This window comes from Nannospalax galili, unplaced genomic scaffold (assembly GCF_000622305.1).
Source record: "Nannospalax galili isolate Female #2095 unplaced genomic scaffold, S.galili_v1.0 scaffold2135, whole genome shotgun sequence".
NCBI classification, from domain to species: domain Eukaryota; kingdom Metazoa; phylum Chordata; class Mammalia; order Rodentia; family Spalacidae; genus Nannospalax; species Nannospalax galili.
In genome coordinates this window covers 130,405-157,093 of record NW_008336017.1, presented here as the reverse complement: position 1 = coordinate 157,093, position 26,689 = coordinate 130,405, and the positions used below count along the sequence as shown (strand labels likewise).

Below are 26,689 nucleotides of genomic sequence, written 5' to 3'. Positions count from 1 at the left end.
GACCTGCGGGTCAGCCGAGGCTACATAGTGAGGCCTGTCTCAATTAAAAAATAAGGGGGATGAAGGGGAGGGAGGGGGAGGGGGAGGAGGAGGACGACGAGGACGGACGACGACGACGACGACGACGACGACAACGACATGAAGTTATCGAAAAAAGTGATGTGGAGATACGGGAGGAATTGGAGGGGAGGGAGTGGGTATGGATTTGATCAAAACACCTTATACATATTATGAAATTCTCAATAAATTATTTTTTAAAAAGAGAAAAAGAACAAAAAAGAGTAAAAGAAATCATAGACCTGAAGTATTACCCAACCCCACCATTGGACTGTAGTATCTTCATGGAATCATTCTCCAAGTAACTTTTCTTTAAAAATGGCAAAAGAGCCAGGCATGGTGGCACACATCTTTAATCCCAGCACTTGGGAGGCAGAAGCAGGTGGATCTCTTCAAGCTCGAGGCCAGCCTGGTCTACATAGTGAGTTCCAGGCCAGCTGAGGCTACGGAGAGACCCTGTCTCAAAAGGACCCCGCAAAAAACAATAATAATAAAAATTTAAAAATTTAAATGGCAAAGGATTTTAAAAACACCAAAAGATAACTTTAAATGACAATGGGAAATTTCCCATAGCTACTGAATACGCAGTAGGACCTAACCTAGAATAACCAACATAATTCTCACAAGGATCACCATTATTACCACAATTTTACACTTAAAAAAGATAGAGGGAGGATCTCTGTGAGTTCGAAGCCAGCCTGGTCTACATAGTGAGTTCCAGGCCAGCTGTCTCAAAAAGACAAAAAAAAAAAAAAAAAATGGAGAGAGGGAGCAAGGAATTTGTCTCCCTGTGACATTGTCAGAAGTGGTAGAAGGGTCATTTGTGCCCAGCCACTACACTGAGTCTCTGCTGACTCACTGCACTGTGCTCACTTCATAAGTAGGAGCAAAACAAGTCCCTTAAAAGATTATCATGTGAGGCTGAATTTTAAATTTTGACTTTGCCTTTTAAATTGTGTCTGTACTTGACGGTGGGGAGGGGCGTGCACTGACAAGGCATGTGGAGATCAAAGGACAACTTTGTGGAGTAAGCTCTCTCCTTTCACCATAAGACCCAGGGATGCAACCAGGGCCTTTGGGCTTCTTGGCAAGCACTTTTAAGTGCTGAGCCTCTCACTGGCTGGGTTTTTTCTTAAGATGGGGTCTCACTCTCTTGTCTTACTTAGCCTCACACGCGCTGGGACTAGAGGTATGAGCCAACACACCTGGCTTTGACTGCTTTTTATTTCTAAATTTTCCACCTAAAAGAAATGTTAGTTTTTTCTCTAGGAATGGGGGGGGAACACTTACATACTGTCATTAATAATGAGAGCTATGACCACCGGGCGTGGTGGCGCACGCCTGTAGTCCCAACACTTGGGAGGCAGAGACAGGTGGATCTCTGTGAGTTCAAGGCCAGCCTGGTCTACATAGTGAGTTCCAGGACAGCTGGGGCTTACAGGGAGACCCTGCTTCAAAAAAAAAGACCAAAAAATAAAAAAAGTAATAATAATAATAATGAGAGCTATAGAGACACTATTTCCATGATTCTTTCAAGACCAATTCAGGTTAACAGAGGAGTCTTATCAAATGAAACACAACTAAAGAGAATACAGAGAAGTTCAGAGCAACAACACATTTCTTATAAAATCCAGAGACAGTTCATGCTGACAATCATTTAAAGTGCCAAACTAAAGGTTGGAGAGATGGCCCTGTGGTTAGGAGTACTCCCTGCTCGTCCAAAGAACCTAAGTTTGTTTCCCAGCACCCAAGTCAGGAAATTCAAAATTGCCTGTAACTCAGCTCCAGAGGATCCAATACCTGATTCTGGCCCCCTCAGGTACACACATGTACAAAGACACACACACACACACACACACACACACACACACAATAAAAATAAAAACAAAGTGCCAAACTAAATCATTTCATATTCATAAAAATATTTTCCAAAAATATTTTAATCAAAATCCTATTTAAAGAAACTTGGTTAGAAATTATTAAATTGAATATTGTTTAATGGTAATAATAATCTGTCATACATATTAGATGTATGGCATGTTATTTTAATAGTCCTAAATGAAAATGGATCAATATTATTTTAATTTTTAAAGGTCTGTTTATGAAATGCAATCATCCTTCATTAAAAATGCAAGCTGTGCTTCAGCAAGAGGTTGGTGTAAATGATTCATAGGGAGATCTCTCCCCAGTATAATCTTCCTCTCCTGGGAGTCTCCTTTCGATGTTTCATCAAACCACTCAAGCTATTATTAAGAATGCCTCCCTAGGATAACAGGAGAAAAAAAATAAAAACATACTTTCCCATTCCTCTTTACCACTGCCTCTTCCATCTGAGTGATTTACACCTTTTTCAGTCAAAAGTAAAATTAATTCTTCATATTGCACACATTTTTGTAATCATTTCTTTTCACAGGCCAGTAAAGGTTATAATGTTATTCAAAGTAAGGAATCCAGGTTTTTTAAAATCAGAGGTTTTAATCCTCTAACCTAGCCTGGTATTTCTGTATAAGTGTTCTTTTCACTAAAATTAAAAGAAAGCTACCTTTTATGTGTAGATTTTAAAATATTTTCAAATGCTAACTCATCAAAATCAAAACACTCCAAATTTATATTCAATTCTTTTGGATTTAAAAATGCTAATGAAAATAGCTATTTTAATGCAGCAGCATCTGGCTCATTACAACATTTGGTTTTAACTATAAATCCTTAATTATTAAATTCTGGTGTTCAATTTCTTTCACACAGGTAAGTCAAACACATACTGCTACAATTATAAATACCTGGAATAAATTACTTACGACATGTCATGGAAAAGGCTTTCTCTTCATGTTCTGGCTGTTAAATAAGAGCCCAGGTGTTTCAGGAACACACATCTGAAAGATCACCATTAGACATTTGAGCTCTGCTGTATGTAGGTTCCACATTTACTGGCTAGCAAATATTTGACTCTGCTGGGGACTCAAGCATAACACAGAGCAATTTGTCTGCTTGTGCAAATGGGCCAGTTTTTTTCCCCCCAAGCACGTTCTCAGAATAAATGTGTCAAAGCTGAGTGTAATCATATGCCCTAATTTTGGCTTTCCAAAGCCGACTCTACCTCTGCCCTGCTTGATGTTTTTATTAAGGCGTTACTGAACATATTTAATTAAGGTGTTACTGCAAATCATGATGTCTAATAAAGGCTGAGATCCCTGAGGGATCGCACTTGGTTTCCAGCCTTAGTATGTTGGGGGTCACTCTGCTCCCCCACCTTTTTCTTCGTTTTTAATCAGCAGCATCTGACAGCACTGAATGAATACTTTACAATGGAGTTGCAGAGTATGTGCATTCAATCGTTAGACTTCCCAGAAGATTCATTACAGTTACATTAGAAAGTCAAATCAGGCAATCCTGCAGTCTGGTGAAAGCCAGCATATGAAAGAAGGCTAATACAAAAGAACTTCATTTTAAATAGAGGACATTTAGAACTTTAAAAGGAAACATTAAAAAAAAAATTTCAAGATATTTGTTCTAGCATGAGCCTTGCTTTACAAGTCTAATTTTGGAGACACCTAAATGCTGTTCTAGGAAAGAGTGAGCAGGCAGGGAGGGAGGCTGTTTGATCTGCAAGGTCTGCCATCTTAAAGGATCTTCTTGTAAAGAACACTGCAGATGAATGCTTTACCCTTACTCCTGGGGAAAGGACCCACAGTTCCTGATTATGCTGATTATACTGATAAAGTGGGATCAAGACACAGTCGAGTATGTACATGTAAAAAGCATTAAGAAGGTTTTGAGTTATTTCAATAACACTAAAGGATTTTCAGTTCTTAATTCATATTTATATGACAAATCAATAGGTCAATTGTTTTCCTCATCAGAAGCAGGTATAGAAACATCTTCTCAGGCATCATGCTTAACTGGCACTTGTGTATAATTGTTGCCTCTCTCTAGACTTCAGGCTTTGATAAGTCCCTAACTGATCTTATTTATTTGATTTGTTTCCACTGCTTTATAAGTAACCAAAAATAAAAAGTGACTACCTACTGAAATAAAAGCCTCTTTGGTCAATACAGTTGATTTACAGAACACAATTTTCAATTTACTACCAAGGCTCACTTTTACATGAGCAATTCCACAGCCTAAATACAGCAAGAGAAGCGGCAGTGGTAACACATCAAAGGAGGCTTCAGCGCCACCTCCGGCCACTGTACATGTAGACTCTGCAGGCCACTGGCGATGCTTAATTTAGCAAGAAGCCAAATACAGTCAAAACATCTGCTGCACGGCTGACAGTTATCATGATAAATTAAATCTAACACACAAACTCATTCAACATCCATTTCTACTCCCTTTTTACCTTAATCACAATATTAAAATTTATGTTTACTTTTGTTTTTCATCTTCTAACAGTCTTCCAACTGCAGAAAAGGCAGGTTTTATAGGACCTGATTTTTACACAATTGGGGGGGAACCCTATATAAAATAAAATGTCAAGGGACTCGTACAAGTGAGGCCTTCTTTGGTTTGGGCTTCACTTGCTGCCATCCATGTCTGGGGCATGTTAAAAGACAATGTTAATGATATACCAAGTAACACACAGAACTGATACAAATAACACAAAAACATGGAAAACTGGCAATGTAATTAACAACCTGTAGAGAATTAAAAACAAGCACAGTAAACAAAAGCTGCATTATTTTTGTTTTGTTTGTAACAGTTTCCCAATGTAGCCTAGGCTGGCCTCCAATTTGATCCTCCTGCCTTAACCTCTGCGTTAATGGGATTATAGACATGTGCCACCAAGTCCTGCCTATAAAATGTATTTAGAAATGTTTCTGAACAAATTGTGGCAGATAACAAAAAGTACTGCCATAAAGGGAAGAAGTTAATGCTGGACCCAAATGATTGATTTTACACTGGCACACATTTTTAATTTCTTTATTTTTATTTTATGCGTATGGGTGTATAGCCTGGATGTATGTAAGTGCACCACATGCGTGCAATGACAGAAGAGGGTGTCAGATCCCCTGGACCTGGAGTTATGAACAGTTGTTAAACACCATGTGGGTGCTGGGAATTGAACCCAAGGTCCTCTGCAAGAGCAGTCAATGCTCTTTAACTGATGAGTCATCTCTCCAGCCCCTCAGGCGTAATTTTTGCAAGCAACTATGTAGAAAACAGAATTAGGGAGCTGAGAAGTTTAAGGCCAAGTACTTGCCTTGGCAAACAGAACTTGAGTATGATCCCCAGAACCCACATAAAAAAGCCAGGTTATTGGCTGGTGGTGGTGCACGCCTTTAATCCCACCACTTGGGAGGCAGAGGCAAGCAGATCTCTGTGAGTTCAAGACCAGCCTGGTCTACATAGTGAGTTCCAGGACAGCTGGGGCTACAGGGAGACCCTGTCTCCAAAAGACCAAAAAAATAAAATAAAATAAAATCAGGTTATAATGATATGGGCTTAAAAATACCCATGCTAAGAAGGTAGAACTTCATATAGATTCCTGGGGCTGTGCTAGCCAGCTGGCTGGCCAACCAGTCTACTCTAAGCCAAGCAAGAGACCAATCTCAAAAAAACAAGGTGAATAGCTCCTGAGGAACAACACCTGAGGTAGACCTCTGGCCTCTACATAAAATATGCACCCACCACACGTACAGACACATACATACATGGAGTCACAGGTACACAAATAAAAAGCACGAAATTAGATCATCTCCATTTGTTATTAAAGAAGCAGAATACCACCTATGGTTCAAAATACTACCCAAACTGTAATATTCAAATTATTGCATTTTATTACATTGCTCTGAAGGCTATTCAGTGAAAGAACTTTTAGTCTTTATTTATTATTTTTATTTTATGTGTATGAGTGTATTACCTTGTATGTATGTAAGTGCTTGTATGTAAGTATATTGCATGTATGTAAGTGCACCCATGTTGTGAAATGCCCAGAGGTCAGAAAAAGGCATTGGGTCCCCTGAACTGGAGTTTCAGATGGTTGTTAGCTACTATGTGGGTGCTGGGATTCAAACTGGGTCTTCTGCAAGGACAGCCAGTGTTCTTAACCACTGAGTCATCTCTCCAGCTCCCAGAACTTTTATTCTTACAAATGACAACCCATACTCCTGTAAACGACCCTAATGAAACTCACTGGGACACACACAGACACAAGACATGAAGTAGAAGGTGGAATAGTTGGAAAAGGGCAGGGGAGTAAGAGGAAGGAGACAAGAGGACATTACAGGGTAAGAACGATCAAAATACATTATGTACATACATGAAAATGTCATAATAAAGCCTATTGTTTGAATAATTAATATACGCCACTGAAAATATTTTTAAAGAATTTTTCATCATGCTGTAGAAAACAGCTTCACGTACCCGTTTATACCAGAGACCCTAACTATGATTCTGCATCTGAAAGGAAGAATACACCATCTAATAAATTCAGTTTGATCATATGAGAACCATATATATTTTTTTTCATCTTGACTCAAGAGTTGTAAAAAGTATTAAAATTAATGCATCGCCAGGCATGGTGGCGCATGCCTTTAATCCCAGCACTTGGGAGGCAGAGGCAGGCAGATCTCTGTGAGTTCAAGGCCAGCCTGGTTTACATAGTGAGTTCCAGGACAGCTGGGGCCATAGGGAGATCCTGTCTCAAAAAAGACCCAAAAAAAAAAAAAAAAAAATCAACCAAAATTAATGCATCATACTATCATAATCCTATCCTTTTATTATAAGTAATATTCTCTCTAAAACAGTCTGTTTTGCTGTGCCAGTATATCTTTTTGAAAGTTCTCTGCAAAGTTTTAAGAAGAAAACATGCAATTACAGTACTTTTGCGTGGAAAATGTTACAGCTTTAGTAGGTATGAAGCTGAAAATGATCCTTTCATTAGAAAGCCACCCAATTTTTCCTTACTCCTTTCCAATAGCACCGATAAGCATAATGAAGCAGCTTGCTTTCAACAGAGAAACCCAGACTAAGCATTTACAGGCACACACCTGTAATTCCAGCACTCAGGAGGTAGATGAAGAAAGATGAGCGTTCAAGGCCAGCCTGGGTCACCCCAAAACTGTGAGCCAAAATTAGCATTTTATCCTTACAATTGATTTACTGCAGGTATGTGTCATAGAAACTGAACACCATGGCTGTCAAATCACAGATCCTTTGAAGGCACACACTCAATGATCTGAAAGCCTCCCACTAAGGCCCCATCTTGTAAATGTGCCATCATCTTCCCAGAGTGTCACGAGCTAGGGACCAAGCTTCTAACACACGGACCAGTGGGAAACACTTAAAATTCAAATAATGGTGAGTAAGGGAGGAGAATCTCCAGGGTATTTCCTCAATTTTAACTTAGAAAAAAACGACTATTTCCCGAAGGAGAAATGGAATACCTTGCTAATATACAGAAAGTTCATACAAGACAGTGGTCATTAGAAATAAATTTTGTTTGGCAGAAATGAGAAAATATTTTGGTTGTTTAAAAGAATTGTCCCAGGGGAGAAAGCTCAGCAGTTAAGAGCACTGGCTGCTCTTCGAGGGCCAAGGTTCAGTTTCCAGCACCCACATGGTGGCTAACAATCATCCATAACTCCAGTTCCAGGGGATACAATGCCCTCTTCTGACCTCTGCGAACATTGCATGACACAGGTGCACTTACATATACGCAGGCAACAAACTCATACACATAAAATAAAAATAATAAATAAATAAATAAATAAATAATAAATGGAAGACGGATGGATGGATAAAAGAGCTGTCCCAGATCTCTTCCCCCCTCTGGCTTTAGTTGTGAAGCCAAGGTTGCCCCTAAGGCAATAATTCAATAATAATCACCATCATCATCATCACCATCATCATCATCTTTTTTCTAAAATTAATACTAAGGAGACACCACTGGAAATTCTCACCTCCTACTCACAATTATGAGCATTCACCACATAAGACTGGAAAAGTGCTGATCAAAGAATACAGAACTTGAATGAGCCGGTATAAATCCAAGACATTACTGTGCAGCATGAAGACTATAGTAAATAATGTGTTGAGCTGCTGAAAATCACTGAGTATATAGTAAGTGTTCTGACCTCAGAAAATGGCAAGTACAGAAAGTAATAGGTGAGCTCAATTTAGTCATCTTACAGGGTACACTTTTTCTCTGAGACATGCGCCAACACACCTGGCAACATATATATGTTTTAAAGCATCATGTTGTGTGTAATAAATGTATTTTTTTTTTTTTGTCTTTTTGAGACAGGGTCTCCCTGTAGCCCCAGCTGTCCTGGAACTCACTGTGTAGACCAGGCTGGCCTTGAACTCACAGAGATCCGCCTGCCTCTGCCTCCCCAGTGCTGGGATTAAAGGCGTGTGCCACCACACCTGGCTTTGATGTAAATAATTTTTATTTATTTTTATTTGGGGGTTCTCTGATGCAGTCTCATGAAGCTCTAGCTACCCTCCACCTCATTATATAACTGAAGACAACCTTGAATTTATGATCCTCCTGCCTCAGCCTCTATCAACTGAGCTACAACTTCAGCCCTGATTTTATTTGTCAATTAATAAATGGGATTATCCTTTCACCTGAACTATCTAAAAAAAAAAAATTAGTACAGATTGTCAAAAACAAAACTGAAAACCAAGAATAATTAAGCCAGTGAAGGGTTATAGTTTCCCTGCAGAACAATGAAAACTTAGTATTTTACTGTCAATTATTACCTCTACCTGACACATTAAATGTAAAATCTTTTTATGTAAGAAAGTTATTAAAGCTAACACCACACTTCAGAATTTACTAATTTAATACAGAAAAGAACACCATCAGTCCAGAGGCAAGAATGAAGAGTGAAACAAGAGAAAGGCCAACAGCACACAACTGAAATGAGCCAGGGCACCTGTGCTGGCACAAGCTCAAACTAGAGTATTCATTTCAATTAGGGGAATAAGGGATGGGGGTGACGTCTCATCAGTAAAGGGCTTGCCTTGCAAGAATGAAGACCTAAGATAGATACCCAGAATCCACACCAAAATGATGAGTGTGGTAACACACACTTGTAATCCCAGCACTGGAGAGGTGGAGACAGAAGGGTCCCTGGGACAGGCTGGTCAGCTACCCTAGCCTAATTAGTGAACTCCAGGCCAATGAGAGACCTTTTCAAATGAAGTAGACAACATTCCTGATGACATCTGATGTCCTCTGGCCTCTACACACAGCATGTGTACACATGAACGCACACACATAACGGGGAGGGGGGGATACATACAAGACTTACAATCACTCTACAACAGATTTAAATTTTTTCAGAGTGGATTCTTCCTAAGAAGGAAATCCAGGTACACAAAACAAAATGGAAACCATATAGTTCTCTCTTCATCACTGAAGAATATGCTTTGGTGTGGTATTTTTAAAAATCAAAATCTAGAGAGATGGGTTCCCATTCTTTGCCAGTAAGTGACTAAGTCATCCTGCTACTCTTGATTGCAGCTTGCTTATAATCATATACCCGTCAGACTCAATTATAAAAAAATAAAAAATGAGTAAAGAACTTAAGAGTACTACCATCAGGGGGCTGGAGAGATGGCTCAGCAGTTAAGAACACTGACTGTTGTGCAGAAGACCCGGGTTTGAATCCCAGCACCCATATGGCAGCTAACAACTGTCCGTAACTCCAGTCCCAGGGGATCCGACAGCGTCTTCTGACCTCCGCAGGCATTGCACGACATGGGTACACTTACTTACCTACATGCAGGCAATACACGCATACACATTAAAAATAAATAAATAAATTTTTTAGAAAAGAGTACTGCCAGGTGTGGTGGTGCACGCCTTTAGTCCCAGCACTTGGGAGGCAGAGGCAGGCAGATCTTTGTGAGTTCAAGGCCAGCCTGGTCTACATAGTGAGTTCAAGTCAGCTGGGGCTACAGATAGACCCTGTCTCAAAAAGACAAAAAAAAAAAAAGCACTATCATCACAGATGAGAAGCACATCTACAGTCGCAGCTACTTTGGTGGCTGAGGCAGGAAGATGGTTTCAGTCCCAGAGCGCAAGAGTACCCTGGACAACATGTGACACACACCCATGTACACATATATGCATGTGTGTATTAATAAATAAATGCACTATTCCAATTCAGTATGCACTAAGAAAAACATTACCAAATTCAAGTATGAGGGGCAACCTTCCTTTTAATGCTTACATATCATTTATAATCATTTTGACAATCACCACAATCTAGAAGTTGGTTTGGGGAAATGTTAAACAACACCGCAGGAGAATGGAGCAAAGGATCCTGGGTTTCAGAGCAATGTCTGCGGAGTACATGGCAGGACAGTGAGAAATGTGACTTGGTGTGGAGGATTGGACATCACAAGAAGGGCAGCAGGAAACCCACAAACAAGTAAGTGAACTTGTACAGACATTTACAGTGGCAAACCTGCTTCAATGAAGTTTTTATAGCGACAATAATTATTCTCTTATATTCTGTATTAATAAACACTAAGTAAAATTCTTTATGAAAACACAGCTGATGTCAATTATACTGAGTAAAAACAAATGGGCTCTATATGAACTTAGACTTAAAAAGAGAAACCAGCAAGAACCTAAGTGGGCCCTTTGATCCCAGCACTCAGGAGGCAGAGTCAGGCAGATCTCTGTTCAATCAAGGTCAGCCTAGTCCATAAAGCTAGTTCCTGGCCAGCCAGAGCTCCATAGTGAGCCCATCTCTCTTAAAATAAAATAAAATTTTATAACCTAGCCTCAGCTACAACTTACGGACCTTTGTTATGTCTTAACCACCAGGCTAAATTACTTTCATGTATTAGCCCACTAATTTATAAACATCTGGCAAGTGTCATTATGTCTGTTTCATAGGTGAGGAAAAAAACTGAGGCAGAAAAAAGCCTGAGTCTAAGAAGACTACACAGTGCACAAGGACACACAGCCAACCTTTCTGCTCTTAAACTCATACTTGTAATCACATGCTTCATCGTACCCCAAAATGAGACTATACCTGGAAGAACGTCAAAGAAAAACAAAACTCAAAGATCTTAATCTGTATAACGCCCTCTCTTCTGAAGCACTCCTGCACAAAAACAAGAACTTGAAGGTTTCATGTGTCATTCTCAGTAAAGACCAGTAACCAGAGCTGGAGAGACGGCTCATCAGTTAAGTGTTTACTGCTCTCGCAGGGAACGCTGATTGGGTTCCAGCAGCCAGAGAAACTCACAGCCTTCTGTAACTTCAGTTCCAGGGAACCCAACTTGCTCCTCCAGTCCCTACAGGCTCTACACACACAAGATGCACATGTTTTGCAAGCACGCAAGCACACACACACACACACACACACACACGTAAAAATAAGACTCATTTTCAGAAAGACTCAGTAATTAAGAGCAAATTCTCTGGCAATTTCCATCTCAAAAACTTCAGCTAGGGCTAGAGAGACAGTTCAGCAGATAAGAGCACTTGCTGGGCAACCACAAGGAGTGGAACTTGGATCCCAATACCCACATAACAAGTCAGGCATGGTCCCATGCACAGCTGTAGCCCCAACACAGAGGAGAGCAAAGACAGGAAGATCAATGGAGCTGGCCGTCAGCCTAGCCGAAAAAACGCAAGCTGCAAGTTCAGGGAGAGACCCTGTATCAAGGCAGCAGCACTAAGAGAAGATATCCAAGTATCCTCTGGTCTCTGCACATACATGCAAAGGAACACATCTGCACACTCATGTGAGTGCAGGCAACACACAGGTGCACACAGAAAAAAAATCGTATTTACTCTATTTCCTAAAATCATTGTCTCCTTTTGCATTCCCAGATTCTCACTGTTATTTCCATATTCCTAATTAGTCATGTTTAATGCCCCCAAGTAAAACGAACAGTTGTTCCAAAAAAAAAAATCACATCCAATTGGTTTTTACCTTTACAATATCTCCTACCTTTCCTATCTGTTTCACCCACCCCAATTAGCAAGGTTAGAGTCATATTACCTTTCATCCAGTCTCCAGTCTGAGACTTTTGATCACATTCTACAAGTTTCCTTTGTTAGAAAACTTTGACACACACACAATCCCCTACCCCAATAATCAGCTTTTCTAGATTCTGATCAGGGCCAGAGAGATGGTTCATCAGGAAAAAGCCTGATGACCTGATGGTGAGAGGAAAGAATAGACTCTTGCAAGCTGTCCTTTGCCCTCCACACCATAGCCGCAGCACCTGTGCCCATATACCCACACAAACTACGTAATGTAATCTTTAAAAAAAATTTTAAGATTCAAATCAAGCTGAGCATGGTGGCGCACGCCTTTAATCCCAGCACTTGGGAGGCAGAGGCTGGTGGATCTCTGTGAGTTCAAGGCCAGCCTGGTCTATATAGTGAGTTCCAGGACAGCTGGGGCTACAGGGAGACCCTGTCTCAAAACAGACAGACACACACACACACACACACACAAAAAAAAAAAAAAAAAAAAAAATTCAAATCAAATGCCTCCTTTTCCAAACCCTGGGAACCTCAGAGCACTTCAGTATCACCCATCGCCCTACTGGAAGAAGAGCTCCTCAGGACCAGGGTGAAGGGAGGGTGTCCCCCTCATCTGTGAGTTTCCTACACATTCTAAGAATACACTGTTCACAAAGGTACTCAAACACTTAATAGATGGAAAACTAAAACCAGTTTTCTGAGACAAAAGCACTTTAGCACAAAGACTTGACTGTCTGTTTAATTTCTAAAACATAGTAACATCTGCAAGTAACATTCATTTTCATGGCGTTGGTTTTTAAAATCTGCATTTGGCTCCTGAAATAAACAGGGAAAGGAGCTTGTTTATTTGCCAAAGAAAGGCAACCGGGAACCAACTCTTCATTACAGCTAGGAGCCGTCATGTCCAGGGCTCAGCTTTACCAATTCTTTTTTATTTTGTGTTGAGATGGGATCTTACTGTGTTCCCCAGGTTGGTTCTGCCTTTACTATCTCAAGAATCCTGCCTTGGCCTCCCAAGGAGCTGGGATGGAGCAGCACACCACTGTGTCTGGGTCGCGCTTCTAGATGCGGGCTCAGGAGGGCTTTCTTCTGATAATGCAGAAACAACTCAAGATGACTGCATTGTTCATAACACCCTCGTTTCCCCAAAGTTATTTTTACAAACACTGTTGTCTTTGTCATAAGACCTGCTCTTTTTTTGCCTCCTTTTTGACAAGGCTATGGAGAAAGAGCCCCATGAATGAAGACTAGCTGGAGTTCAAACTGCCTGAATGACCCAGGCTCACAGAAAATTAATACGTTGCCTTCAAAAGTGATGTTACCCCTTTTGTGTAAAAAAAAGAAAAATTAAAACAGTGGCATAGCCTTTTAGTCAGCCAAAATGTAGGCACAGAACTAGGGAAGCTAAGACTCAGTAAGCTCAGAAAAAATTATGACTCTCAAATTTCCTACCTGCAAACCACAATAGGTTTAGAGAACAAACATGAAGGCAAAACTATTTCTAGACACCATAAAGGACAGTACTACCCACCACAGGAACAATCCAGATTCAGCTTTGTTTTATGCAACCCTGGAAAGGCACAGGGGGCCATCCACTCTCGGCTCAGAAATAAGAGGACCTGGGGCAACCATGATGGCTCAGCAGGTAACGGCACTTGCCATCTGAGCTCGAGCTCTAGTATCCACATAGTAGGAGAGAACCAATTCTCACAAGTTGTCCTGTGGCCTCCACACGTGTTATGTCACATGCACACGTGACACATACATACACACATACATATATACATACACACACAGAAAAAGAAAAGAATTCCTTCTTTAAAGTATCCACAGGCCAGGGACAATGGTGCACACCTTAAATTCCAGTACCCAGGAGGCAGAAGCAGGCAGATCTCTAGGAGTTCAAGGCCAGCCTGGTCTGCACAATGAGTTCCAGGCCAGCATAGTGAGACCCTTCCTCAATTTTTAAAAGAAAGGCTGGAGAGATGGCTCAGCAGTTAAGAGCACTCACTGGCTGCTCTTTCAGAAGACCCAGATTCAAATCCCAGTATCCACATGGCATTGCACGACATGGGTGCATTTACATACATGCAGGCATAACACTCATATACATTAAATGATTAAGTAAATAAAAAAATAAAAATAAAACAGCAGATTTGGGCAGGAGAGATGGCTCAGCAGTTAAGAGCACTGGTTGCTCTCACAGATGACCTGGGTTTGGTTCCCAGCATCCACATGGTGGCTGACAACCATCTACAACTTCAGTTTCAGGGGATCCAACATCCTCTTCTGACTTCCAAGGGCACTGCACGACACGGGTACACTTTACATACATGCAGGCAATATACTTGTACACATAAAATTTTAAGAAAAAAGATGAAATTTTCCACACAGTATTAAAAATAAGTTAACTGGCCTGTAGCTGAAGAAAATGCACTAGCTAACTGAATATATTTATTCTCAAGCAAAAATCTAATTCAAAATTAAAAAGACCTCTGCCTCCAGCTGCAGGTACCAATCTTAGGAGATTGCTTCTCAGAGCTCCATGCTTCTTATTAACTCTGAGGGCTTCCCTTTCCCTCACTCTGCCTCTGCCAAGTCAAAGAGCACCCCAGAGCAATTTGTGGTTGCCCTTCTGAACTCAGCCCTGGCCCAAGGGGCAGAGAGGCTTCATTTGTCCTCTGTCTCCATGGGAAGCCTGCTATGCAGAGCACAACAATGTGTGGATCTCTGAAGGATGCTACTCTACTGACATCTGGAAAACAAGAATCAAGGTTGCAGAAAAATTAGCAAACACTGCCCCACTTAAAATCTGAGGACAGGATTGTTTAAAGGTAAATGTGTTTTGTTTCTTTAAAAAGTCTGTTTTGGGGGGGCTGGTGAGATGGCTCAGCGGTTAAGAACATTGACTGTTCTTGCAGAAGACCCAGATTTGAATCCCAGCACCCACATGGCAGCTAACAACTGTCCATAACTCCAGTTCCACGGGATCCAACAGCCTCTTCTGTCTTCTGCAGACATTGCACAACACAGGTGCACTTACCTACATGCAGGCAATACAGGCATACACATAAAATAAAAATAATAAATAAAATATTTTTTAAAAAAGACTATTTCATCAATGTATGTATTCTGCCAACCATGTACCAGGCACACTTCCCTGCTGACTGAGCTTGCTGTCTGGGAAGGAAGTATACAGGAACAGTCATAATATGATGAGGTAAATAATAACAGTGCTCAGGGAAGACTCCTTGAGGAAATTATATCTAAACTGTGTCCACCAGCTTTCCACTGTGATGACAAACACCTGAACTTGTAAGAAGGAGGTATTTGGGCTCTCAGTTTCAGAAGTATCAGTCCACAGTCAGGCACATCACTTTGTGACTGTTGTGACAGAGCATCTTATGGTGGGAGCATATGGCAGAAAAGGTCTTTTCATGGTGGCTGGGAAGCAAAGACAGAAGGGGCCAGTGTCCCAATCTCCCTTTCCTGGCGTGCCCCTAACAATCTCCATCCCTTCCACTAAGCCCCATCTCCTGAAAGTCCTACCACCTCCTTGCACCACAGGCTAAAGACAAGACACTTTCAAACCACACCAAAACTGATGCCTGAAAAATCAAGAGCTGAGCAGGCTAAAAAGGAAAAACGTTTACTACAAAGGCTTTACCCAGAAAGCTAGCACAATCAGATTCATATTCTTCAAATTATCAAAAATGGGGCTGTAGAGACAGATAGCTCAGTGCTTAAGAAGTACTTACTGCTCTTCCAGAGGACCGAGGTTCAATTCCCAGCACCCACATGACAGCTAACACCCTGTCTTAACTCCAGTTCTGGGTGATCTATCACCCTTTTCTGGCCTCCACAGGCATGGTATCAAAAACACTCATACACTTAAAAAAAATAAAATACTTTTTTAAAAGTATCAATAGATGCAAAAGAAGATGGCAAAGGGCCAATATGCACAATAGAAGACAGATATTCAACCTCATTAGAAAAAAAAAATCAGAACTTCAATGAGGCCCAAATTCATACTCAGCAGGATAACTTTAAAAAGACAGATAACAATGTCTTAGAGATACAGTAGAGAAACTGGGACCTTCACCTATTGGTTGTAGAAGTATGGCATGGTATAACCACTTTGGAAAATGGTTTCGCAGTTCCTCAAAATATTAAGTACAGAGGTATGGCATAACCCTACAATTTCACATCTAGATACATAACCAAGAGAAATGAAAACGTGTTCACAGCAACACTCGTTTTGCATACAATGTATTCACTATAAGGAAGAAAACATTAAGGCTTCAGAACATGACTATGATGTCTAGTAAGACACTATCACAAGGTGCAGTACCTGACACAGAATAGATGCTGCTTAACCACTGCCTGGAAAACATTATCTTTCCAAGCCAGGCATGGTGGCACATGCCTGTAGTCCCAGCACTTGGGAAGCGGAGGTAGGTGGATCTCTGTGAATTCAAGGCCAGCCTGGTCTACGTAGTGAGTTCCAGGCCAGCTGGCACTACGGGAAAATCTGTCTCAAAAAGACCAAAAAAAAAAAAAAAAAAAAAATCACCTTTCCTCATGCATTATGGATTACTAGGGCTTCTCTCTCTCAATAACAGAAACGTGTTTGCTTTGCTTTGTTTTGCTTTCTTTGTTTTTGTTTACTGAAGACAGAATCACTATGTAGCCCTAGCTGACCTGGAATTAGCTATACAGATGACACTGGCCTTGAACTCACAGAGATCTACCTGCCTCTGCCTTCCGGGTGCTGGGACTAAAGGAGCACGTCACCTGGCAGAATCATGCATTTTCAAAACTGCACAATCACAGAATGTTTTGGCTAAAACTATAACTAAAAGGAAATGCTATCCAGTGAGTAACAAACAGCACAGGAAGCAGACTGTCTCGGCTCAGAGTTATTGTACTTATAAAGACATGGGAGGAGTACAGGGAGCTAGAAAAAATACTTATATGGGCAAACACAAGCAATCAGTATAATGGTATAGTTTCAAATACTGTGGCTAGTGAGGCATGGGGGCACACAATCAGGTAATCCTGGCACAGCCTGGGCTACAAAGCAAAGTCTTATTTCCCAAGGGATAGGAGAAGAATGCCTATATTCCCATGTTTCTTACACCACTATTCACAAAAGTCAACATGCGGCCTCAAAACATGACAGACAAATGGATAAAAAAAAATGTGTTATACATATATAATGAAATGCTATTCAATCATTAAAAGTTGAAATCCTGGGGCTCAATCCTGGCTCTCAATCGTGAGAGATGGCTCAGTGGTTAAAAACATTGGCTGTTCTTGCAGAAGACCTGAGTTTGATTCCAGCATCCACATGGCAGCTAACAACTGTGTGTAACTCCAGTTCCAGGGAATCCAACAGCCTCTCTCTCTGTCCTCCGCAGGCACTGCACGACACGGGTGCACTTACATACGTGCAGGCATAGCACTCATACATATAAAATAAAAATAATAAATAAAATATTTTTTAAAAAATGAAATCCGGGGGCTGGAGAGATGGCTCAGCAGTTAAGAGCACTGACTGCTCTTGCAGAGGACAGGGGTTCAATTCCCAGCACCCACATGAGGGCTAATAACCGTCCTTAACTCTAGTTCCGGGGGAATCCAAAGTCCTCTTCTGACCTCCGCAGCTTTGCACAACATGGGTGCAATCACATACATGTAGGCAATACACTCGTACACATAAAATAAAAATAACTGATTTAAAAAAAAAAAAGAAGAAATCCTGTCATTTGCAACAATGTGGATGGAACTAGAAGGCAGTATTACACTATATTAGGTGTAATAAACCAGGCACAAAAAGACAAATACAGCTTGTTCTCACTAATTTGTGGAAGCTGATCTGATAAAAGAGTAGTCGCTAGAGAAAGAGACAGCAAATATGGAGACAGGAGAAAAGAGGGCTAGTGCCCAACAGCACAGCAGAGCAGACCAACTACACATTTGTGATTACAAAATACCAAGAGGAGTTCAAAGGTTCACAAACAAAGAAACTATCAATGTCTGGGTATCAGGAAATGCTACTTACCCTGATGTGACCATTATACTGTCACTGTTCAACTGTGAAATGCTGTGCACAGGGTCATGTTCTGCACACCTGTTCCACAGTTGGTGGTGCTATTTTGGGAGGTTGTGGAACTTTGAGGGGGTGGGGCCTAAATAACAAAAGTAAATCACTAGGGGCGGCTCTGAAGAATACACCTGGTCCCTGGTTCCCAACACTTACTGCTTCCTACCTCCATGACATGAACAGCTTCCACCACATGTTCCACGTGCCCCTTTTCTTTTTAAAAGAGAAAGGTAGTGGGGCTGGAGAGATGGCTCAGTGGTTAAGAATACTGACTGCTCTTGCAGAGGACCCGGGTTTGATTCCCAGCATCCACATGGTGGCTAACAACCATCTGTAACTCCATTTCCCGGGGAATCCGACACCTTCTTCTGACCTCCCAGGGCATTGCACAACACGGGTGCACTCACACACATGCAGGCAATACACTCGTACACATAAAAATAATAAAATATTTTAAAAAGGGGGGGGGCTGGAGAGATGGCTCAGTGGTTAAGAATACTGACTGCTCTTGCAGAGGACCCGGGTTTGATTCCCAGCATCCACATGGTGGCTAACAACCATCTGTAACTCCATTTCCCGGGGAATCCGACACCTTCTTCTGACCTCCGAGGGCATTGCACAACACGGGTGCACTCACACACATGCAGGCAATACGTGGGCACACATAAAATTTAAAAAAATAAATATTTTTAAAAAAAAGAAAATAAAAAAAAATTTTTAAAGAGGGGTAAGATGTGACTAAGCTTTAGGGTTAACGGGTTGTTTTAATCGTAAGGTAGAATTTAGTATTCTACAGTTTAAATGGGGTTTCAGTGTGCCACAGAGGTTCACAGGCTAGGTACCTGGGCCTCAACATGGCAATGTTAAGACAGCAGGACCTTTTGCAGAGAAAGTCAGTATTTGGAAGACTGAGACAGAGTTATAAGTTCAAGACCAGCCTAGGCTACACAGAAAGAACGGCCAGCAAGGGCTACATAGTGAGACCCTATCTTTAAAAAATAGGGGGAGAGCTGGACGTGATAGCACATGCCTTTAATCCCAGCACTCAGGAGACAGGAGGACAGATCTCTGTGAATTCAAGGACAGCCTGATCTACATAGTGGGTTCCAGACAAGCTGGGGCTACAAGGAGACCCTGTTTTTAAAAATAAATAATAAATAAATAAATAAATAAATAAATAAATAAATAAATGGGGCTGGAGAGACGGCTCAGTGGTTAAGAGCACTGGTTGCTCTTGTAGGCCTGGATTTGGTTCCCAGCACCCACATGGTGACTAAGAACCATCTATAACTTCAGTTTTGGGGATCTGATGCCCTCTCCTGGCCTTTGAAAGCACTGCATGTATAGGTGCACTTAAATGCAGGCAAAACACTCATACACATAAAATAAAAATAAATACAAATTTTTTTTTTTTTAATTTTGGCACTGGAGAGGTAGCACAGGTTAAGAGCACTTGCTGCTCTTATAGAACTGAGGTTCAGGTCCCAGCACCCATTTCAAGCAATTCACAGCTGCCTGTAACTCCAGTTCCAGAGGCTCCAATACCCTATTCTGGCCTCCACAATCATGACATATACCTGGTGCACATACAGACAAGCAAACATAAACACATACACATAAAGAAAAATGAAAACATTTTTTAATTCTTGGCAATGAGAAGGTAGCTCAGTTAGCAGTGTGGGCCTAGTGCACAAGATTCCTTGATCTACCATACTCTAACAACAGCCACCAACCATATGTGGCTATTAAGTACTTGCTAATCGAAACTGGGACAAGATTTCAAATATTAGCATGAAAATAAGCTTTTAAAAAACTCATCACTGGGGCTGGAGAGATGGCTCAGTGGTTAAGAGCACTGACTGCTCCTGTAGAGGACCCACGTTCAATTCCCAGCACCCCTATGGCGGCTTCAAACCGTCCTTAACTCCAGTTCCAGGGGAATCCGAAGCTCTCATCTGACCTCCACGGTACTGCACAACACAGGTGCACTCACATACATGCAAGCAATACACTCATACACATAAAATAAAAATAATAAATAAAATTATTTTTTAAAAAACTCATCACTAATTTTAATATGATTTGCATGTTAAAACTGTAATATTTTGGACATACTAAGTTAAAGTATGATGCGCGCGCGCGCGTGTGTGTGTGTGTGTGTGTGTGTGTGTGTGTGTGTGCGCGCGTGCGTGCGTGCGTGCATGCGTGCATTTTCAGAGTTGGGGATCAAATCCAGGAATTCACACATGCTAGGTAAACACTAAGTTATATATCCCCTATCCCCAGCCCTGAAATAGAACATATCATTACAATTAATTTGGCCCATTTTTTTTTAGTCTGAGACAGTCTCATGTAGCTGGCTTCAAACTTACCACGTAGCCAAGGATGGTCCTAAATTCCTAATCCTCCTGTCACTGCCTCCCAAGGGCTAAGATTACAGACATACACCACCATAGTAACTGACTCTTTCATCTTTTTAAAATGTTTATCTACTAGAAAATAAAAAATTACTTACACGGCTAATATTTGAGGCTCATCTTACGTTTCCATTGCAGTGTAGACACTGGAAAGCAGCGTCAGAAAAAGTACTACAACTTCAGAGCCAACTTAGATAGCAGGGCACGAAAGCACAAGGCTATGGTCCTGCCAGCGCGAGCTGAGACAATCACTTGAACACATTGGTTGGAGACTAGGCTAGACACAGTAGCAAGGCTCCATCTCAACAAAAATATTTTTTTAACTTAGAAAAAACACGGGACTGAGTTGGTCAGATTATTGAGAGTTGGAATTACAGCTGTATCCAGGGTGAGTGATGTAGAGGGAGAAAAGCTACTCAGAGAAAACTGGGCTCCCAGGTTATTTTTCTTAATCTGAAGAACACCTCAGATAAATTCTCTTGGCTTCATTTCATTTTATTAGTGTCTGGAAAATTGATCTCCTAGTCAATGGTAGTAGCCTGACCAGAGTAAGAACACATCTGATATAAGTCATTTGTTCACCTAACAATTTTTATTCATGGGCAATGGGGATGCTGTGAAAAATAAGACTGTAGCTTACTTTTGTGTATACATAGGGAAGGTCTATGAAAATAATGAACAAGTTAACAAAGGAAAATTCATTCCAGAAAATGCTCCGAAAAAGTCATGTGTTTAAAAACAAAAATCAGCCAGGCGTGGGCAGAGGCAGGTGGATCTCAGTGAGTTCAACACCAGCCTAGTCTACATTGTAAGTTCCAGGCCAGCTAGGGCTACAGGGAGACCCTGTCTCAAAAAGACCAAAAAAAAAAAAAAAAAATCAGTAGTCATCGTTGCTATCCAATCCTATCTTTAGCAACAGTTTTTAGGAGTCCTTGGATGCCATAGACATTGAGATTTATTTTAGGGGTGATAAATTTGTTATTTCAATGTGTTCATAGCACAGGCTCATTTTCTGTGTAAATATTTTTAGCCAGAGCATTCTGTAAAACACATGTGCAGTTCCCAAGGCCTTCACACAACAAAACGCAAGCACTTTGTGCTACTGTTATGATTCTTACAACACTGAAATACTCAGCTGGGCGTGGTGGAGCACACCTTTAATCCCAGCACTTGGGAGGCAGAGGCAGGCCTATGAGTTTAAGGCCAGCCTGGTCTACACAGTGAGTTCTAGGACAGCTGGGGCTACAGAGAGACTCTGTCTCAAAAAGACACACACACACACAAAAAAAAAAAAAAAAAAAACAAAAATGCTTAAGGCTTAAGGGGGGGGGGGGATTCAGTAACTATTCACTTTTTTTTTTTTACTGAAGAAATGGAAATGAGAATATCTTGCTATAAACAAGGCAAAATAAATTCCAAACTGTTAAGCAGCAAGCATCCTCAATATAAATCTGATCTGAGAAATACAGAGACCCAGACTAACATGCAGCCTCTGCAGCCCTCCCCTAATCCCAGGATTACACTGACATGTGTGGCTATTAACCATGCTGCTGAATGAAGCCTCTGTAAATGATGTGTCAATCAGGTCAGGAATGAAGCAACCCTTTACTACTGTCAACTCTCGGTACATTCAGGCACCAGTGCCCTACACAACCATTATAAAACATGTTAAAGACACAATACACCGGGCAAGGGAAACATCGGATGTTAGAAATGCTCACTAATTGGACTCTGTCGGCAAAATACGGCAAATTCACATTACAGAACACTACATCATCATTACAATCCTGAAAGTATGTTTAATGACCTTGAAAGATATGAAAGCATTCCTTTTACTGAACAGAATAACTGAAAAAAATGTATATAGTTTGACACCATTATTTTAATATACTTGCACTTTCAGTGCAGAAAAGGACCTGGAAGAATGTATCACAAATAGCAAACATTAGTTATCTGCTTCTTTTTTTTTTTTAATTTTGTGTATGCGTGTATTGCCTGCACGTAAGTACACCTGTGTCATGCAATGCCCCCTGAGGTCAGAAGAGGCTGTTGGATCCCCTGGAACTGGAGTTATGGACAGTTGTTAGCTGCCATGTGGGTGCTGGGATTCAAACCCAGGTTTTCTGCAAGAACAACCAGTGTTCTTAACCGCTGAGCCATCTCTCCAGCCCCCATTTATCAGCTTCTTTTAAGACAGGGTCTTGCTATGTATCTCAGGCTAGTCTGGAACTCCCAATGTACACCAGGCTAACCTGGAACTCACAGATATCGACCTGCTTCTGCCTCCGGAGTGCTGGAATTAGAAACGTGTGATACCATGCCTGGTTTATGATTGTTTCTTTTTTTCTGGGGGTGGGGGGTGGCTTATATGTGTGTGTGTGAAGGCCAGAGGTTGACCTCAGATAGCTTCCCCAATCATTCTCCACCTGATACACTGAGGTAGGATGTCTCACTGGAACAAAGCTTGCTGATTCAACTGGTCTATTTAGATAGTCAGCTTGCCCTGGAGATTCTCTCTCTCTCTGACTCCCACATGCTGGAATGACAGACAAGCCACATCTGTCTGGCATTTATAAGGCTGCTAGGGATTCAAACTCCAGTCCTCACAGGAACACTTTACCTGCTGAGCCATCTCCTCACCCCTACTTTACTCTTTTTAAAGCATATTTTCTGGCTTTCCTAAATAAATGTACACTATGACTAAAGAAATAAAGTTTTATTTAACCAAGCACATACACTTGATATCAATGTTATCTGAAGTCAAAGAGAAAAACAAATAACACAAAGAAAGAGTTTTAGTAAGATAGATGATCTTCCTCCCTCATCTAGTGAAGTCTTTCACATCTGTTCAGTCTTCCTCTCAACAGTGTCCTGCTATAGTGTAGAGTGAGTGATGGAGTCAAGAAGAAAGTCCCTAGGTGTCCTATCTCTCTGAAGCCACCACAGCACAGCAAGCCTGAGCCCTGTAGACTAGTCTGTTCCCCAGGCTCAACAGAATCTCTTGTTTGATCCTGCTTGCTTCCTGTCAGCATCTTAAAATGTCTGTCCCCAGTTCTCTGGCTTACACTCACTGCTCCTACAAATCTTTTTTATTTCTCCTTCATCTAGTAAATTATTTACAATCTATAGCTAAGCTAACTGACTTCAATGACCTTAAAAGAAAAGTCAAACCAGAGTTACTTTCCTATCACAGAGCTGAGAACTATGCCTTACTTCATCCTCAAGGAGAAAAGCAAAAAATTGTTTATTCATTGGCACTGTTTTAATTCTTGAGTAATCCCTCATCTGCTCTTCCTAAAAGTTATTTCATCATTCCAGAAAAGCAGAATTCCAGCATGTGAACTGTCTAACCAGTCCCCATATCCTCCATCATTATATAATTTCTTTGTTACCACTCCAACACACAAATGGCCTCAAGCTTACACTCCTCCACCTCCCCAGTGCAGAGTTAGAGTGTGAGCCATGACCCCAACCCCGTGACTTCAATTCTTATCTTGTTATGCTTTTTTTTTGCAGCATCTATCAATAAATGTACCAGACATTTTACAAGCGCTGGACCAGCTGGCCCCTCTCAGCAATTAAACTGAATATACATGACCATACATGAAACCATCCAACTCTCATAATCTCCTAGGAGGGATTATTACCCTGATTTTTTTTAAATTTTTTTTTAATGTGTATGTGTGTATTGCCTGCATGAAGATAACTGCACCCGTGTCATGCAATGCCCTCGGAGGACAGAAGAGGCTGTCAGATCCCCTGGAACTGGAGTTACAGACAGTTGTTAGCTGCCATGTGGGTGCTGGGATTCAAACCCGTATTATCCTGTTTTATACACGAGAAAACTTAAAGCCAAGAAAGTTAAACAACTTCTCATTCATCCAAACCTTCTATGTGGCAAAACTGACCTTTAAGGCGGTCTGTGCTCTTACCATCACACCACAATGCCTGGCCCACACCTTAACTGAGAAGTCCTTCAGTCGAAGATATCAACAACTAATTTCAACATAACCCACTAATACTCCCTTAGTCGTAACTGCCTATCATTTGTGACACAATGCTTTTCTACTTTCACAAACTACTTCCTATGGAAATTTCCTTAAGTGATATAATTTTTCAGAGGGCATTTCAATGACTCAAATTTTTTTATTCATTTGAAGTTATGGCACTTTCTTCCCCCAAAAGAAGCTGCTTTGTCTAAGTATGCCATGTACAATTTACCAAAGTTTGAAGTAACTTTTGTTCTTTCCTCTTTAAATCCCATCAATATTTGAACTTCTTAAATATTTTCTCCATTTCCAAAAGTTAATATAACATCAGGGTTAAAAAGTCGAGCTGCTCATTCTGAGTGAAGCCAATAAAGCACTTTACTCTGAAGAAATTCTAAGTCAAGAACAAGAAAGTTACCAATATTTATCTGTGCACATTTCCACGCAGCCTACTTAAAGCAGTATTATGGCTGCTTCAATTTATAGCAGGGATTGGCTTATCTAAGGAATTCAAATCTTCTCTTTGCCCTTCTAGAAAAAAAATAGTGTATCAAGAGTCACCAAAGATGTTTTTTCTTATGTTTTATTCCATTATTTTGTTGTTGTTTTTATTTTTTGGCCTGGAACTCAGAAAGATCTGCCTGCCTTTGCCCCCAAGTGCTGGGACTAAAGGTGTGTGCTACTATGCCCAGCAATTGTTTTTAAAATTGTGTGTATGTAGGTTTGTGCATGTGAGTCCAGGTGCCCATGGGTTCCAGAAGAGGGTATCAGAGCCCCCCCTGGAGCTGGAATTACAGGTAGTTGTGATCCACTCAACCTGGGTACTAGGAACTGAACTCAGATCCTTTGCAAGAGCACTATGTGCTCTAACTGCTGAGCCATCTCTCCAGCCCCAATACTGCAGTTGTTTTTTTGTTTTGTTTTGTTTGTTTTGGAGATAGGGTCACCCTGTAGTCACAGCTTGCCTGGAAGTCACTACTAGACCAGATTGGCCTTGATTGCACAGACAGCTGCCTCCCAAGTGATGGGATCAAAGGTGTACACTACCATCATGCCCAGCTTATTCCATTAAAATTTAACAACAGTGGGCTAGGAGTGTGGCTCATTAGAAGAGCACTTCCCTAGCATGCACAAGGCCCTGGGTTCCAAATATATATATATTTACAGTTTCAGACAGGTCAGTCTGAAAACAAAGACTTATTACTGACACAGTCTCGTTATGTAGCCCAGCTAGCCCCAATCATATGCCTTACTTCCTTTTCCTCCTGTCTTAGTTTGTTCTCCACTGCTGTGACAAAACACTCTGACCAATACCAACTTGGGGAGGAAAGGGTTTATTCAGCTTACATCTCCCAGGTCGGAGTTCATCAGGGAGCCCAAGGTAGGAACTCGGGGCAGGAACCTGGAAGCAGGAGCTGGAGCACAGGCCATGGAGGAACGTTGCTTACTGGCTTGCTCCCCTGGCCCCTGCTCAGCCTGCTTTCTTATGCAACACAGGCCCACCTGCCCAGGGGTGGCACCACCCACAGTGGGCCGGGCCCTCCCACATCACTCATCAAGAAGATGCCCCTCAGACATGGCCACAGGCCAGCCAGAGGCAATTCCCTGATTGAGGGAGCAGCTCCCTCAACCCAGGTGTGTCAAGTTGACACTAAAGCTATCCAGTACACTTCCCGAATGCTTGGGGTTACTGGTGCACACCATCACACCAGGCTTTAAATGTTGTCATACTTAAAAGTATGACAAAGGTGTGTGGTAACATAGAAAAAACGTTTAGTGGCCAGCCTAGATGGCCTTAAACCTGTGACCTTCCTTCTTGGTACTTTGCCTCCGCAATGCTGGGATTACAGGCAAGCATCGTTTGCCCTTCAATACCTCTCTTCAGTTCACCTTCCTGGTCCACACTTACATACTCTTATTAACACCCACTATTACAGACCATTAGGTAAAGCAGGATGAGTACAGTGCTTCAGAGCACAGACTCAGGGGTCCTAAAGCCTGGATTCAAATCTTGGCTCTAGAACTTTCTACCTAGGTGGCACTGGCAAATTACCAAGTCACTCTGTATCCTGTCCCACAGTTTGTGTGCTTGTATTTATTTACTTATTTTAAACACAGTCTTTCTATGTAGCCCTGGCTGACCTAGACTAGTTAT

The 26,689-nt window shown here is 41.3% G+C and overlaps 1 protein-coding gene across 3 annotated transcripts in view; it reads right to left on the bottom strand.

The window, feature by feature from the left end:
* LOC103732256 (arginine-glutamic acid dipeptide repeats protein-like) overlaps positions 1 to 26,689 on the bottom strand; it is a 258,810-nt gene that overhangs the window by 193,593 nt on the left and 38,528 nt on the right. The window contains exon 2 of one of the 3 annotated variants that reach the window (XM_008830811.3): positions 2,856 to 2,930. The exons of the other annotated variants lie outside the window; for them this stretch is intronic. The gene's annotated coding sequence lies outside the window, so the exon portion shown is untranslated. The remainder of the gene's footprint in view (positions 1 to 2,855; positions 2,931 to 26,689) is intronic. 3 annotated transcript variants of the gene reach the window in all.